This window comes from Cebus imitator, unplaced genomic scaffold (assembly GCF_001604975.1).
Source record: "Cebus imitator isolate Cc_AM_T3 unplaced genomic scaffold, Cebus_imitator-1.0 Scaffold248, whole genome shotgun sequence".
In the NCBI taxonomy this organism is placed as follows: Eukaryota; Metazoa; Chordata; class Mammalia; order Primates; family Cebidae; genus Cebus; species Cebus imitator.
The window spans coordinates 756,496-769,290 of NW_016107563.1; the positions used below are offsets into that span (position 1 = coordinate 756,496).

Below are 12,795 nucleotides of genomic sequence, written 5' to 3' on the forward strand. Positions count from 1 at the left end.
TACCCCTAAACCTAAAATGAAAGTTAAAAAAAAAAAACAGGGATCAGCGTTAACCCAAATATAACTCCAGATATAAAAGCAGAAACGTTGCAGATTTTTCAGATTTCTATATATCCTCTTTATATTATAATTTATAACCCTCATTATGCTATATCTTTACTCTTCTGGTTCTATCATGAAACTTACAGGAAGAAACAGAAAAAACAGTCTCCATGAGCACATGGTGAGGTTTTTCAGTCTCAGTTTGTGCTGCAGAAAGGGATAATTCCCATAGTTTCTGCTGATAGGAAGACCACATAGATAACGGCAGAGGAGTGTGAAGCATCCATATGATCTAGCAAGGATTTCTTGCTGTTTTTTTTAACCCCCCTCATACGAACAATAGAGTTAGAAAGTAATTTGAAAATAAGTTGCTTAGAGACTAAATTTCTCTTAGGCTAATAAGTGAATATGTGCATTGGTCCCAAAATTTCATGTACTCTCTAAAGTCTAAACACTAAAGCCCAACTGCCCCGTCTGAAACTCACCCATCTTACCAGGCTTCTTCTTCTTTATCTGACATCTCTTATTTCTTGCATATCCCCTGCACAGTCTCATGCCAAAATGAGTCAATGGGAAAAATCTCAGTAGCATTCGTTTGGGTCATTATTGTAGGATGTGAAAAATGAAAACTGAAAAGTAAAGATATTTTGTCTTTTTTCTTCTACCAGGTTTTATTACTTACATTCATTAATTTTAGCTTTATACATTTTGTGGTGTTAAATTTTGTATTGAATGACATTTAATTTGCTCAGATTTGCTTCAAAATATGTTGTTGTTTTTTCTTGCTATCATCAAGCTTTTCATTAAAATAAAGAATACTTATGACCCATTGAGACAAGAGATAATAATGTTAAGAGAAGCAAAAACATATGAAGTTGTCAACTAGTAATTGCTGAATGTGAATATTCAGCGTCTCAGATTGAATCTTTTTAAATACATTTTTTAAAAAAGTAAGTTAAAACTAGCCTCATTCACTGTGGTCTAAAGACGTAGAGATTAAGTTTTGGTCATGTATTAGTATATCTACTTCATGGAAAATCCAGATTTCCTGGGAGCAGACATTTTCCCAAGAATTCATGAACATTTTTTCAGATGACAAAACTCAAATCCAGAAACAGAGCTGATGATCTGGAACCAATATACATATTAAAGACACATAAGTCTTTTTTTTTTTTTAAAAGATTTAAAAAAAATTATATTTTAAGTTGTCTTTTCCAAACTTGGCGCACAGCTACCATAAAAATTTTTCAGCCTTTAGTGTGTCTGGAAGGGCTGACTTAAGCAATTCCCTTATGGAACTATTTTGTTCTGCCCATCTGCATTAATTCACGCTATTGGATTATACTTCTCAGAGTTCCAGAGTACTGCTTGGTTATCTCCTCCTACCATTTATTGATTTCTTTGAAGAACCTTTAATTTTTTCAGAATACTACTGTTTTCAGCATATTTTCTACCTTTCCCTCTCCTTTTTTCAGTATTGCTTATAATATATATATATATATATATATACACACACACACACACACACACACACACACACACACACACACACACACAAGGACATCTTGGCAATAACCATGTATTTTCCCATGGCTTCCAGCCAATTGTAAGTAACTTTTGAGGTATGGAAAAGAGGGACAAGGAGATTATTATTTCTAAACCTACTCATAAACTGCATATTAGCATTTAAATTGATTGATAGCAATAGCATTGGGATTCTCAGTGTAACATTTGCTCAGAGATGCTTTTAACCATCTTTGTCTCTGAATAAATGAGCAAAAAGGAACTTACAAATCATGCATACCTGTGTACTTATTTGCCAAAGTGATAGCTTTAAATATGTTTTCCATCTATTTATATATATATATATATTTATATAATTCTATAGAATAGTATTCTGGCAACTTTAATGTAATCATTCTGATAGTCTTACATGCTGAAAATAAACATGACTCACAAAAAGGTAAAATTTTATGTAAACTACTTATTTCTTATCCTTTTACGTATTTGTTAATTAATTATTATAACTCCCTTGTAGACTTATAAGATATCAAGCTATTTTTATACCCTATGCCATTAAATTACCTGGCTTAATGATGTGCCAACCTGCCTACCACAGGATCTTGAGCGAAACTGATGCTAAATCAAGTTTGTTTAATTATGTTGCATTTTCTCTCCTTTTTTGTTTACTCTTAAAATCTGAAGGAGAGTTTGGAAAACTGAAAGATTCATCCTCCCTCTGCATTGAAGGGGTCTCCTTTCCAAGTTTGAGAGCTCTAGGTAAATGAATCTCTGATATTCTGTAGTACCAAGTACCCTAATTGGTTGTGGTTGTGGTCTTCATATTGTGCCAATTATCAAAAGAGATTCTGGAGAATCCTCTTTTCTAAAACAGCTGTTAAATTTTTGAAATGGTTTCCTGCATGGTTAATGGAGTAATACATAAACAATTTTTAACTATAAAAAAGCCAAAAAAAAAAAAGAAAGAAAAATAAAAAGACCACAAAAATGCTAAAGTTTTGCTTGTTTTATGTTTTCATCACTTTTTAATTCGATTGACTTAACTTCAGTGCACAGAATTACCCTCCCACCTTGGGCAGTCAATCATGCCACATGGAGCAGGAGCCCTCAAGCTGAGGATATCGGATACAGTGAAGAAAATACTATAAACTGTAAATCAAAGATGATGTCTAGTTTATGAGAATTTTGCCTGAAGACACATTTTTATTCCCAAAAGCCTCTTTGCTAAAGCATTTATTACAGATCCTAATTCCTCTTGCAAACTTAGTTAATACTCATTGATATCTTTTGCATACAGAGCAGGGCACCTGCAGTCAAAACTGATGTGAATGTTTGGCAAGTGCAGAGCAGAGTGGAGTTGATTAGAGAGGAAGGCAGTCAGCTGAACAGTATGTGCTGCCTAAACTATGTGCAACAAAATGTCCATTTTGGGAGCCTTTCTTGATATCCCATGTCTTAAGACCATCTTCTTATGACCACCAGCTGGAAAGCTTACACCTCAAGATAAGGTATTCCTCTACATTGTCTAAAAGGCAACTTCATGACCATTTTGAAATAATTAGAACACATTTTCTTTTATCCATATCAGGTTTCTTCAAGGCAGTGTTTATTTCATTTATATTTCTGAAGTTTTCTGGCTTGGTTTCACTTGACAGTCAACATTCTTGGCCTCCTTCTTGTCTCAGCATGTTTAAATTGAGACGGCGCTCGTTCTTTCTTTCTTAAGAGCTCTCGCCAAGTCACTGGGCATGTCTTTTGTTCATCTTCTTTCTGGGATTCCCCAATAGATACATGTCCTGATCCTCCTAATGAGTCAAAAATAAAAAAACTCACTGTCTTTACGTATGAAATGCATCATTTTCATTTACAAAGCTATCTAATATAGATGCCTTCCCCATGGCTGGAAAAATCAGGTTACTAGGACTACCAAAAGTGTCATTAATCCTTCTGTATTCCAAGTTCCAAATAGAAATATGGTTCATTAATTCTTAAGTCCACTGGCCAGGTTCTCCCTCCTCGACATGATTGCCTGTCACATTGTGTTAACAAGAGAATTCCATATACCGATGGTTCTACATCCTAGTTTTTGGCCCACTGATTTTAAGCAAAATTTTATATGAACAAATGCTAAATTGTTGGAGGCATATGAGAGTTTCTTGAAATAAATTTTGACCTGGATAGGAAAAAAAAGTGTTCTCCTGTGGGATATTCCACAGGTGTCCAACTCTCGGGATGGCGTATAAATCTAAATTCACCCATAAGGAAAACAGTTCTGGAACCAAAACTACCATCTCCACTCAACACCCCTTACCATCATAATGTTTGCTTTGCTCATTTTTGTATTCATCATATGCTGCCACTTTATTGTTAATTTGTTTCCTTTTTTCTGTTGGATCATATCCGTGTTAAATCCAAGACCTTTGAGAGTGCCAGGAATTGCCTTTTTCATATTAGCTCTTTGAATTCCCAGTGCAGGTTTGATTACCCTAAGCCTCCTTGGCACTCAGAATTACCTATGTGCATGTGATTGTGCTGCTGATACACAGACTTGACAAGAAACTCTGGCCTAAGGTGATGGAAGTTAGTGAAAGGAAAAACCTGTCCACTGATTTGTTGTAAACAACCCCTTAGGAATTTTATCCTGGAGGTGACTCATCCAAGAGGGAAAACCACTCCTAGCTTTAGGTAAAGCCTTACCCTACCTTTCTACAGCCTGGACTCCTTGAGCTGAGATACAAGAAAGGGCCCAGGACTCTGTGTACAGAGAGAGATTCTGAAATTTTCATCAGAAGCCCCTAGAGAAGTGATGAGATATTTGCTTGAACTATTTTAAAGAGTTAAAATGGAAGAACCAAAGTCATAGGCTGAGGGTTGTCTAGTGTGTGAAGTGTCAGTTTAATTACTTCAGTTTACCAAAGTATCATACACCTTTATTCTACTGCAGGGAATGTCAGGTTTCAGAGTTCAGTCTTTCCACTCCTCCATTCTGCACTTTTCCTTCTTTCAATGGAACTTCTCCCAGATTCTCTGTTTCTACATGCTTTCTCTCTCCCTCTCATCTTTTTTCCCATTCCATGTCCAAGTCTTCCTTAAATATTAGCTATTAACTCATGCTAAAGAACAAATCATAACAGCCATATATGGTGAATATGAGTTACATATATAATATTTAAACATATGAAACAAGATTAAAACTGTTACTGTGAATTCCATGAATTAACATACAGGAATGTAGTCAGGGAGAGAGGTTTTAACCAAGACCCCTAACATAGTACAAAGTAGGCAATACCGTCCCCGCCTAGTCTAATCTTTAAAGGGATGATAAATATGGGAAAATATATAATCACTATCTGAAAATCAGAGCATTCTAACAGGATGATGTCATGCAAAGAGCCACTCTAGATTCCAATAATTCCATATCAAATTAGTGAGGTCAGTTTTAGATTCCCTTATTTTAATATAAAATTCAGATTTAGTGACTCACTAACCACATAAGATCCTATATCTCGCCTATAACAATCATTCATTCATTTTATGAAGAAATGGGAGGTTTTTACTCACTAGGCCTCTGAGAGGTCATGGGGCAGTGTTTATCAACCATGGTCTCCTACACACTGCAGTGTTCTTAAAATAGTCATTAAATATCTGTTGAGCAGTCCCTTCATGCTAAGCACTATTCTAACCACTGTGAATACAGTACATGCTCATCTAGCAGAGCTTAGAAAAATTTTTACAAAGAGTATCCAAAACTATTTTGCCATGAAGAATTTTTTTAAAAATCCTGCAAAAAGAAAGCATTCTCAATTATTTGCATTCCAATATACTTCTCTTAGAAGAAAAGGTTTATTTCCCTATGTTCTTTTATTCATGTACATTACAGGGGAGAGTTATTACCTGTCATTAGTTGGTGATGGAAAACAGGCCGAGGATCCCGGCAAGAGTAACACTAAGGTGGAAATATATCATTACCCTCAGGAAGCTTCCACTTTAGGAGTGCAGGCATCAAACAAGCAATTTTATGTATAGTATGTCAGCCATGAGCTGAGATATGATCAAGGTTTAATGAGACTTCAGAAATGTCAGCTTTACTCACATCTTGCTTGCTGGATCAACATATCTACATGCTACCCACGGACCATTTTTATGAGGACTTCATACAGATTCCTCAATGTCAAGCTGTCCAAAATCAATGTTATCATTTCCCTCTAACCTGATTCTTCTTTGCTTTAGTGAAGTTTTTCAGTTTGGCTAGGCCAGGAATCTGTGGTCATCCTTGACTCCTCCCTTTCTATCAGAAACACGCTGACTAACATTCTATCTGTTAAACATCTCTTATATTCATGTAATCTTCATAATTTTTACTTCATTTGTTGTTTTTACTACTACTGTCATTCATAGGACCTTACTTCAGGCCCATATTATTTCTTTCCTAAATTAAATGAGCCATTAACCTGTTCCCACATCTCTGTAGCAGCATTCCCACTTTTGATACTGCTCTCAGAGTAATCATTCTAGGATGTAGAACCAACCATACCACTGAACTGGTGAATCTATAAATAATATCTTCACTTCAAGGTAACATAGCCAGGCCTTTTCTGCACGGGCCTCTGCCTAACTCTCTAGTCCTGTCGTCCACAAATTCCTTTCCAATCATTTTTAATCATTGTTCATTAATTGATCTCTCACTTTTTTGAATTTTTACCTGTTTTTTCTTCTGCAAGAAATGCCATTCCCCACTTCTTAAACTGTCTAGATCCTCTTCATCCTTTAAGAATCAGTTTAGGAATATTCTCTTGATAAACTTACCTGTCTAAAACTGGGTAGAGAGAGTCATGTATGTGTTCCTATAGTGCTCTGAGCTTAACTGGGTTGCAGAGTTTACTACCCTGAACCACATGTGACAAATTACTTGCTTGTGCCCTAAATTAAATTGTAGTGACTCTCTGAGGACAAGGACCAGGAGTTGTTATTCTTTTGTATATTCAGGTTTAGGAAGAGTGACTGTTACCTAGTAGACTCTCAATGCATATTTGTTGAATAATCATATAAATAAATGAATAACTGACATAGGGCACAATAGCTGCTCTCTAGCACTATATTCAGGGAAAATAGATTCTTTCTGAAGGAAAAGTCGTAATAGTAAAAATTATCCAAAAGACATTGAGAAAGAATTTTATTTTAAACTAGCATTGTGTGCATGAAATATTTTTGGCAACTACTTTTAGCGAAACTGAGTAGGTTTTAGAATTAGCAATCCCAAATCCCATTCCATTCATCTTGCTAAAATCAGAAAACGTTTTTTTTGTTTTTTTGGAATGTGATATGGTTTGGATATGTTCCCACCCACATCTCATCTTGAATTGTAGCTCCCATAATTCCCACGTGTTGTGGGAGGAACCTGGTGGAAAATAATTAAGTCATGGAGCAGTTTCCCCTATACTGCTCTTGTAGTGAATAAGTCTCACAAGACTAATGATTTTGTAAGGGACTTCCTCTTTCACTTGGTTCTCATTCTTTCTTGTCTACTGCCATGTAAGAAGTGCCTTTCACCTTCTACCATGATTGTGAAGCCTCTTCAGCCATGTGGAAATGTGAGTCCATTAAACCTCTTAAAAAAAAACAAACAACTTACCCAGTCTCTGGTATGTCTTTATTAGCAGCATGAAAATGGACTAATACAGAATGATAGGAAACCCTATTTGCACAAGAGTCAAAACAATGATTCTCAGTACCTGGTTGGTTGTACAACATGCCCTCATCATTGGCTTCCACTTTGTCATCAGAAGCAGCTTAAAGTTTTGAGCATTTATTTAACAGTATTTATGAGTTGGTGTGTCTAACTTTGGGAAAAGCATTTATCATTATCCTCCACCGTACACTACACTCTCAAGGAATATATTGCTGTCCCCTATACCTGGAATGCCTTTCCTACAGATGCCCACCTAGCTCATTCCCTCATTTGCTTTAGGTCTTCCTGAAATGCCATCTTCTCAGTGAGAAGGCCTCTTCTGATTCTTGCTAGCGTATTTCCCTATCACATTCATCACAGTGCTCACCTCTTTCTCACATAATATATGTTTACTTATATTTCTGCTTTATCATTCATATTCTTCATTAGAATATAAGCTCCATGAGGACAAGGTTCTTTGCTTTGTTGCGTGTTTTGTCTTCAGTTCTTGGGATACTGATCAGCATTTAGTAAGTGTTTGATAATTATTTCTTGAATGAATGAGTGAATAATCCAGCATCTGAACTGAGATCTGTTTATATAATGTATGCCAGGTTTTGTTTGACCTTGGTGGCGATGAAAAAGGTGGGTGATTGTATTAATAAAATTGCTTCTTTCATTTCCTAATGCTTGCTACTTTTTCACATCCTGGGTACATTCCTTCCATCCCATGTCTGTAATTATTTGATCTCTCTTTGATGGAAGTCAGTCACCAAGTGCTTGAAGTTTGGTAAACTTCCTAGCCTACTCAGACAAGTGGGATTACAGTATTTGAATAAAAAATAATATGAATAGCTTTACAGCCTTTGCTTGATCTTGTTTTCCTAACTGTCAAGATCTTCCTTTCCAAAATCAGTGTGTTCTATTGCCCCTAATTTACCTAATAGATGACCTGCCAGGTGCTAAGTGACAGGGCTGAACAGTGATATCTCCTCAAGTGTCTTTCATCCAGCATCCTGTCTCTGCCCTGCAGAGCCTTTCTCCTCTTCCCTCTTACCTTCCTCTTTCTATTGTCTACATGTAGGTTCTATCTAAAGTGTGTCAAACAACTGTTTGATTCCATCAGTAAACATTTCAGAAATACATTAGTTAAATGTGTTCGTTATACATGGACAAAACAGCCAAATGACATAATTTAAAAAATTTTAACCAATAGTGTAGGTTTTCACATTAACATAGACATAAAAGCTGTAAGTTGATAATTGCATGCCCAGGAGCAGTAGACAAGAGAATCTCACCCCAGAGCACCTATTTTTAATTTTTGGAACCTCACAAAATTGCAAATGTTTTACTTTAGGGAAAATCTACCATGAGTCTAAATTATAGGAAGAGAATGAAAGAGAATGGAAAATATTGAACAGACAAACATACCCTACTTGGGAAATTACTCGACACTTTGCTAATCAGGGCCATATTTTATTAGAAACAAAAGTGAAAATCACAGAGCACAGGCATTTTTACATCAGTATTTTTCTACTGGGAAGCTCATTGCTCAGTTAATATCTATCACACTGCACTAATAACTTTCTGCAAGTAACAGGCAGTGGTTAAGGAGGGAAAAGTGGGAGCTGAAACAATGCCAGAGTGTTAACAGAATATCTGTGGGTGCCCCGGTGAATCCCAGATTAAAAAAAAAAAGTTTCCCAATATTTCCAGGAATTAAGTACCCATCTTCAGTATAAATTTTGAGAACTTAGTGTAGTGGCAACAAAGGAAATTTAATTCATTTAAAAAGAGCATGCATTGACTGTCTGAAATTACCAGGTTTAAAGGGATGAACTGGAGATTTCTGAACATACAGAGACATTGATTTGCCTTTTCCAAGAGACATACCCCCACTTAATCACCTCTTATATTTTTTAACTTGTTATATTCCCCACTTTAGCACATAGAATCCCATATGATTCTTCCCTTGCTTGTAAATTGCATGTCAGTTGTTCACTGTGCTTATGTCTCATTTCCTTTATTGTGTTAGGAACTAAGCAGCAGTATGTTCTCTCCTCACCCTGTGCCTCTCCACCCATCCAGGGTTGTGCTGTGCATGGTGTGCAGTCCGAAATGCCTATTGAATGAACTTCTTGTCTATGTTGATCCTATTAACCAGATAATTGCCTAATCTCCACTTGGCTTTGTGCTCTATAGGCACAACATAACAGGTGAAGTGAATAAAAGCTCTCTTCAAGCAAATACTCTCATGAATGGGGTCTTTTTTTCAGAGGGCATGGTCGCCTGTACCTCTGGAAGACAATGTTCATCTCACACCAATGAGCAGATTAGACCCAGAGCAAAGTTGACCCAAAAGATCAGATTTAGTATCAACACAAACAAACGTTTATAGAGGACAAGTCGGGAAGGGGGGCAGGGGAGTCTGTGTACCCAACAGGACTTTCCCCTTCCATCGCCACTTTTCTTGGAACAAACATCTGAACCACAGACATTCCAATCACCTTCTACATTGTTTATTTGGGCTGAGGCAAAACTCAATAATATCGATTCCAAGTTACAGAGCCCGATATACAGAGAAGAACAACTGTGGTATGAATGCAAAAAAATTAAAGAAGAGGAGAAAGAGGACCAATGCTAGCACGTATGCAGAAAGTAGATAAACAATTGGACAAAGTCACAAATTTTGGGGGAATAATCCACCTCTCAACAGATCTTTTGCCTTTGAAGCTCTGAGTTAATCAGACAGTTAACCAGCATTTCACGGGACTTTCTGCTATCACTGAGGGTCAAGAGTATTCACTTGAAGAAAGTTATTTCAAGCAGCTACCTGCATGTCTGATATCCCAGCCCTTGATACATAAAAATATAAATATGTGACATATCATAATATTTTCATATTGGGTAACTACAGAGAATACTTTGGCAAGGGTGCTTAATCTAAAATGTTCAATTTTAATCAGTTTGAACTATGGTCTGTCTTTCTGTGAACTGAAAGCCACCAATCAATTTTCCTTTATCTTTTTTTCTGTTTTTCTTACCCAAGGCAATGCCTTTTGTAAAAGGGTATTTATTTTTAATGGATTTTTTAATGAATTTTTCAGTCAAGCTATTAATAATGCCATTAATTATAGGCAGCTTGTATTAAAGTGCACGCTGGCCTCTTAATCCTGACCCCCAGCTATTGGCTTGCAGCTAATCCAGCCTGGTGCTTGGCAGAGAAGGCCAGGCCTCAGCCAGCGGCTGCTAGGAAACAGGATGGGAAAGGCAGAACGAGGGATAAGAGGGAGGAGGGGACGAATAGATGTTTCGTCTCTTCTTTGCCAGAGGGCCTAAAGTTTAAAGCCAGATGATGTGTGAGTGGGGTGGGATAATCCCGCGGATGCCATGCAAGCACTTAGGAAGAACTTCCCACTGGAAGGGCTTTGCTCTGCCTTCAAGGCCTGGCCGGTTTGATAACCCCACAGGAACACTGTGCTCCCTTACCTGAGGCGGTTATGTGCGACTGCCTCGGCTCCAATCTGCTTAAATCGACCAGACAGAAGCCTCAGCCACATAATGGATTCCGATCTCTAGCTTTCTTTCCTTCACCACCCCATCGTCCCAGTGTTAGGAAAAGTGTTTTAATTACCATTTGCTTTTAAGATAATTAAATGTTCCAGGATTTCATCCTTTAGTGAAAATACTGCTGTGTGCTCATAGGGAAGAGTATGTTGTGTTATTTTTAAGAGTGTTGGCAGGTAGTTAGTATAAGTAAACTATTAGGTTTTGGTGAGTAAGGCGCAAGCTTTGGGTGTATGGGTTTCTTTTGTTTATTGTTATGGTTGCCATGGTGAGTGCCTTCTGAAAGAATGAAGCCGGTTCAATCTGAAGTTGATAGAAAAAAAAAAGGTCACTTCAAGGGACTATAGCAGCCCAAACTGGAGAAAGGACATATGAACAGTAACATTAGAAAATAGTGAAAGTAGCCATACAAGGCTAAATACGTTTTTTAACACGATCACGAGACAAAAAGGAAAATAGGAACTTGTGGGTCCTTCTGGCGGCAACTTACTTTGTCTTTCAAAAGTGAGTAGTTGCATGTAATTGGTATGAGAGAAAATATTGCTTCTAATAACAAATTTTTTCTAATCAAAATAAATAATAATACTAGTGGCGTGGGTCTATAAAGACAATGTTCTTAGCTATTTTCTGGTATAATGATTTTGACGTAAACCAAGGTGAAACCTCACTTTCAATTATACTCAAAATAGGTCTAGGTCCAATTCTACAAAGAAATGAGAAAATTTTAAGGAGTTGATTTCATATTGGATTATAATAAATATTTATATGATATGTAGCAATAGAAGTATTTCGGGGGAACTGACTTCAGAACCAATTGATTTATTAATGACATTTTACTTTTATTTTTTTCAACTATAAGTATTATCAGATTCTCACCTGCCTTAAAAGGATTTCTACCATTAAAAATAGAACAGGATATTAATTTGTTGTTTTTAATAGCACAAATTGGGAAAGAATCATTGCATTTGATTAAATTACTTCTTCATTAACCAATGTATATGTTATGTCTGTAATTGGTCTGGGACTGTGACAAATTTTGATAATAGAGTGATAACAAAAAACAGCATGGTCCTACTCTTACAGAGCTTAAAGTTAATGAAGGTACCCTTGGTAATGCCAGCCTCTCCAAAATAGTCCCTCCAATCCATATAGGAAATGACAGCAAATGAAGGTCTGATGCTATGCAGATCAAAGTCCACCACTAAGGCAACTATCAAAGTGTTTTTATAAAGGAATACTGGAGAGTCCAATATCAACGGCATGAAAAATGACTTGTTTCCTCCATAATGTCTACCTTTGATTAACCTAAAATATTTTTGGTATGGTTAAGAGTATGGATCTTTGTTAATCGAAGATACTCCTCTCTGATAATACATAATTATCATATGGATGAGTTTTATGGGAAGATAATTTACTCTCACTGGCAGCTGGGCTCTAAGATCTGTCTATGACATCAGTTTCAGAGATCACCCTTGCCAGGAAATGTAAAGAAATTCCCTCTCCTGTTCATCATTATTTTGCCTCTGTCCATAATCCATTTTCCTTTTTTTTGTCTTTTTTTCTCCCTTCCTCAGTTCCATCACAGTTTCTCAGTGGCCCAGAGAGGTGGCATTAACAGGAAGTCATCAGTGGACCATGATCCTTTAAGCTCTTAATGGTCAAGCCACAGCATGAACAGAGTAAGCAGAAATGTTCTTTATATCCCCTAATAGTATCCCCATTTTTATTATTTTCCTAGCATATGGAAGAATCTGACTTATGATTTCAGAGAATAAGCAGTGTTCCTCTGTTTATTACCAATAGTTCATATGCTTGATTCCCCACCAAACTCTAAGTTGTTGGGAGCAAAAACTGTGCCTTTCTGTCTTCTGAGTGTTTTCAGTCAAGTGCAAGTGAATGGCACAGCTGGTACCCAGGGCATCTGTTGAGTGAATAAGAGAATGAATGGTAAAAAAAAAAAAAAAGCTTTAACTGTGTGTAGAGGTACCCTTATCATT

General features: G+C 36.7%; 1 non-coding gene across 1 annotated transcript; it reads right to left on the reverse strand.

Moving 5' to 3' along the window:
* Positions 1-12,356: 12,356 nt before the first annotated feature.
* LOC119466986 lies at positions 12,357-12,432 on the reverse strand. The gene has a single exon (XR_005195499.1). It is a non-coding gene; the product is annotated as a small nucleolar RNA SNORD66 (small nucleolar RNA).
* Between the last annotated feature and the right edge of the window lie 363 nt (positions 12,433-12,795).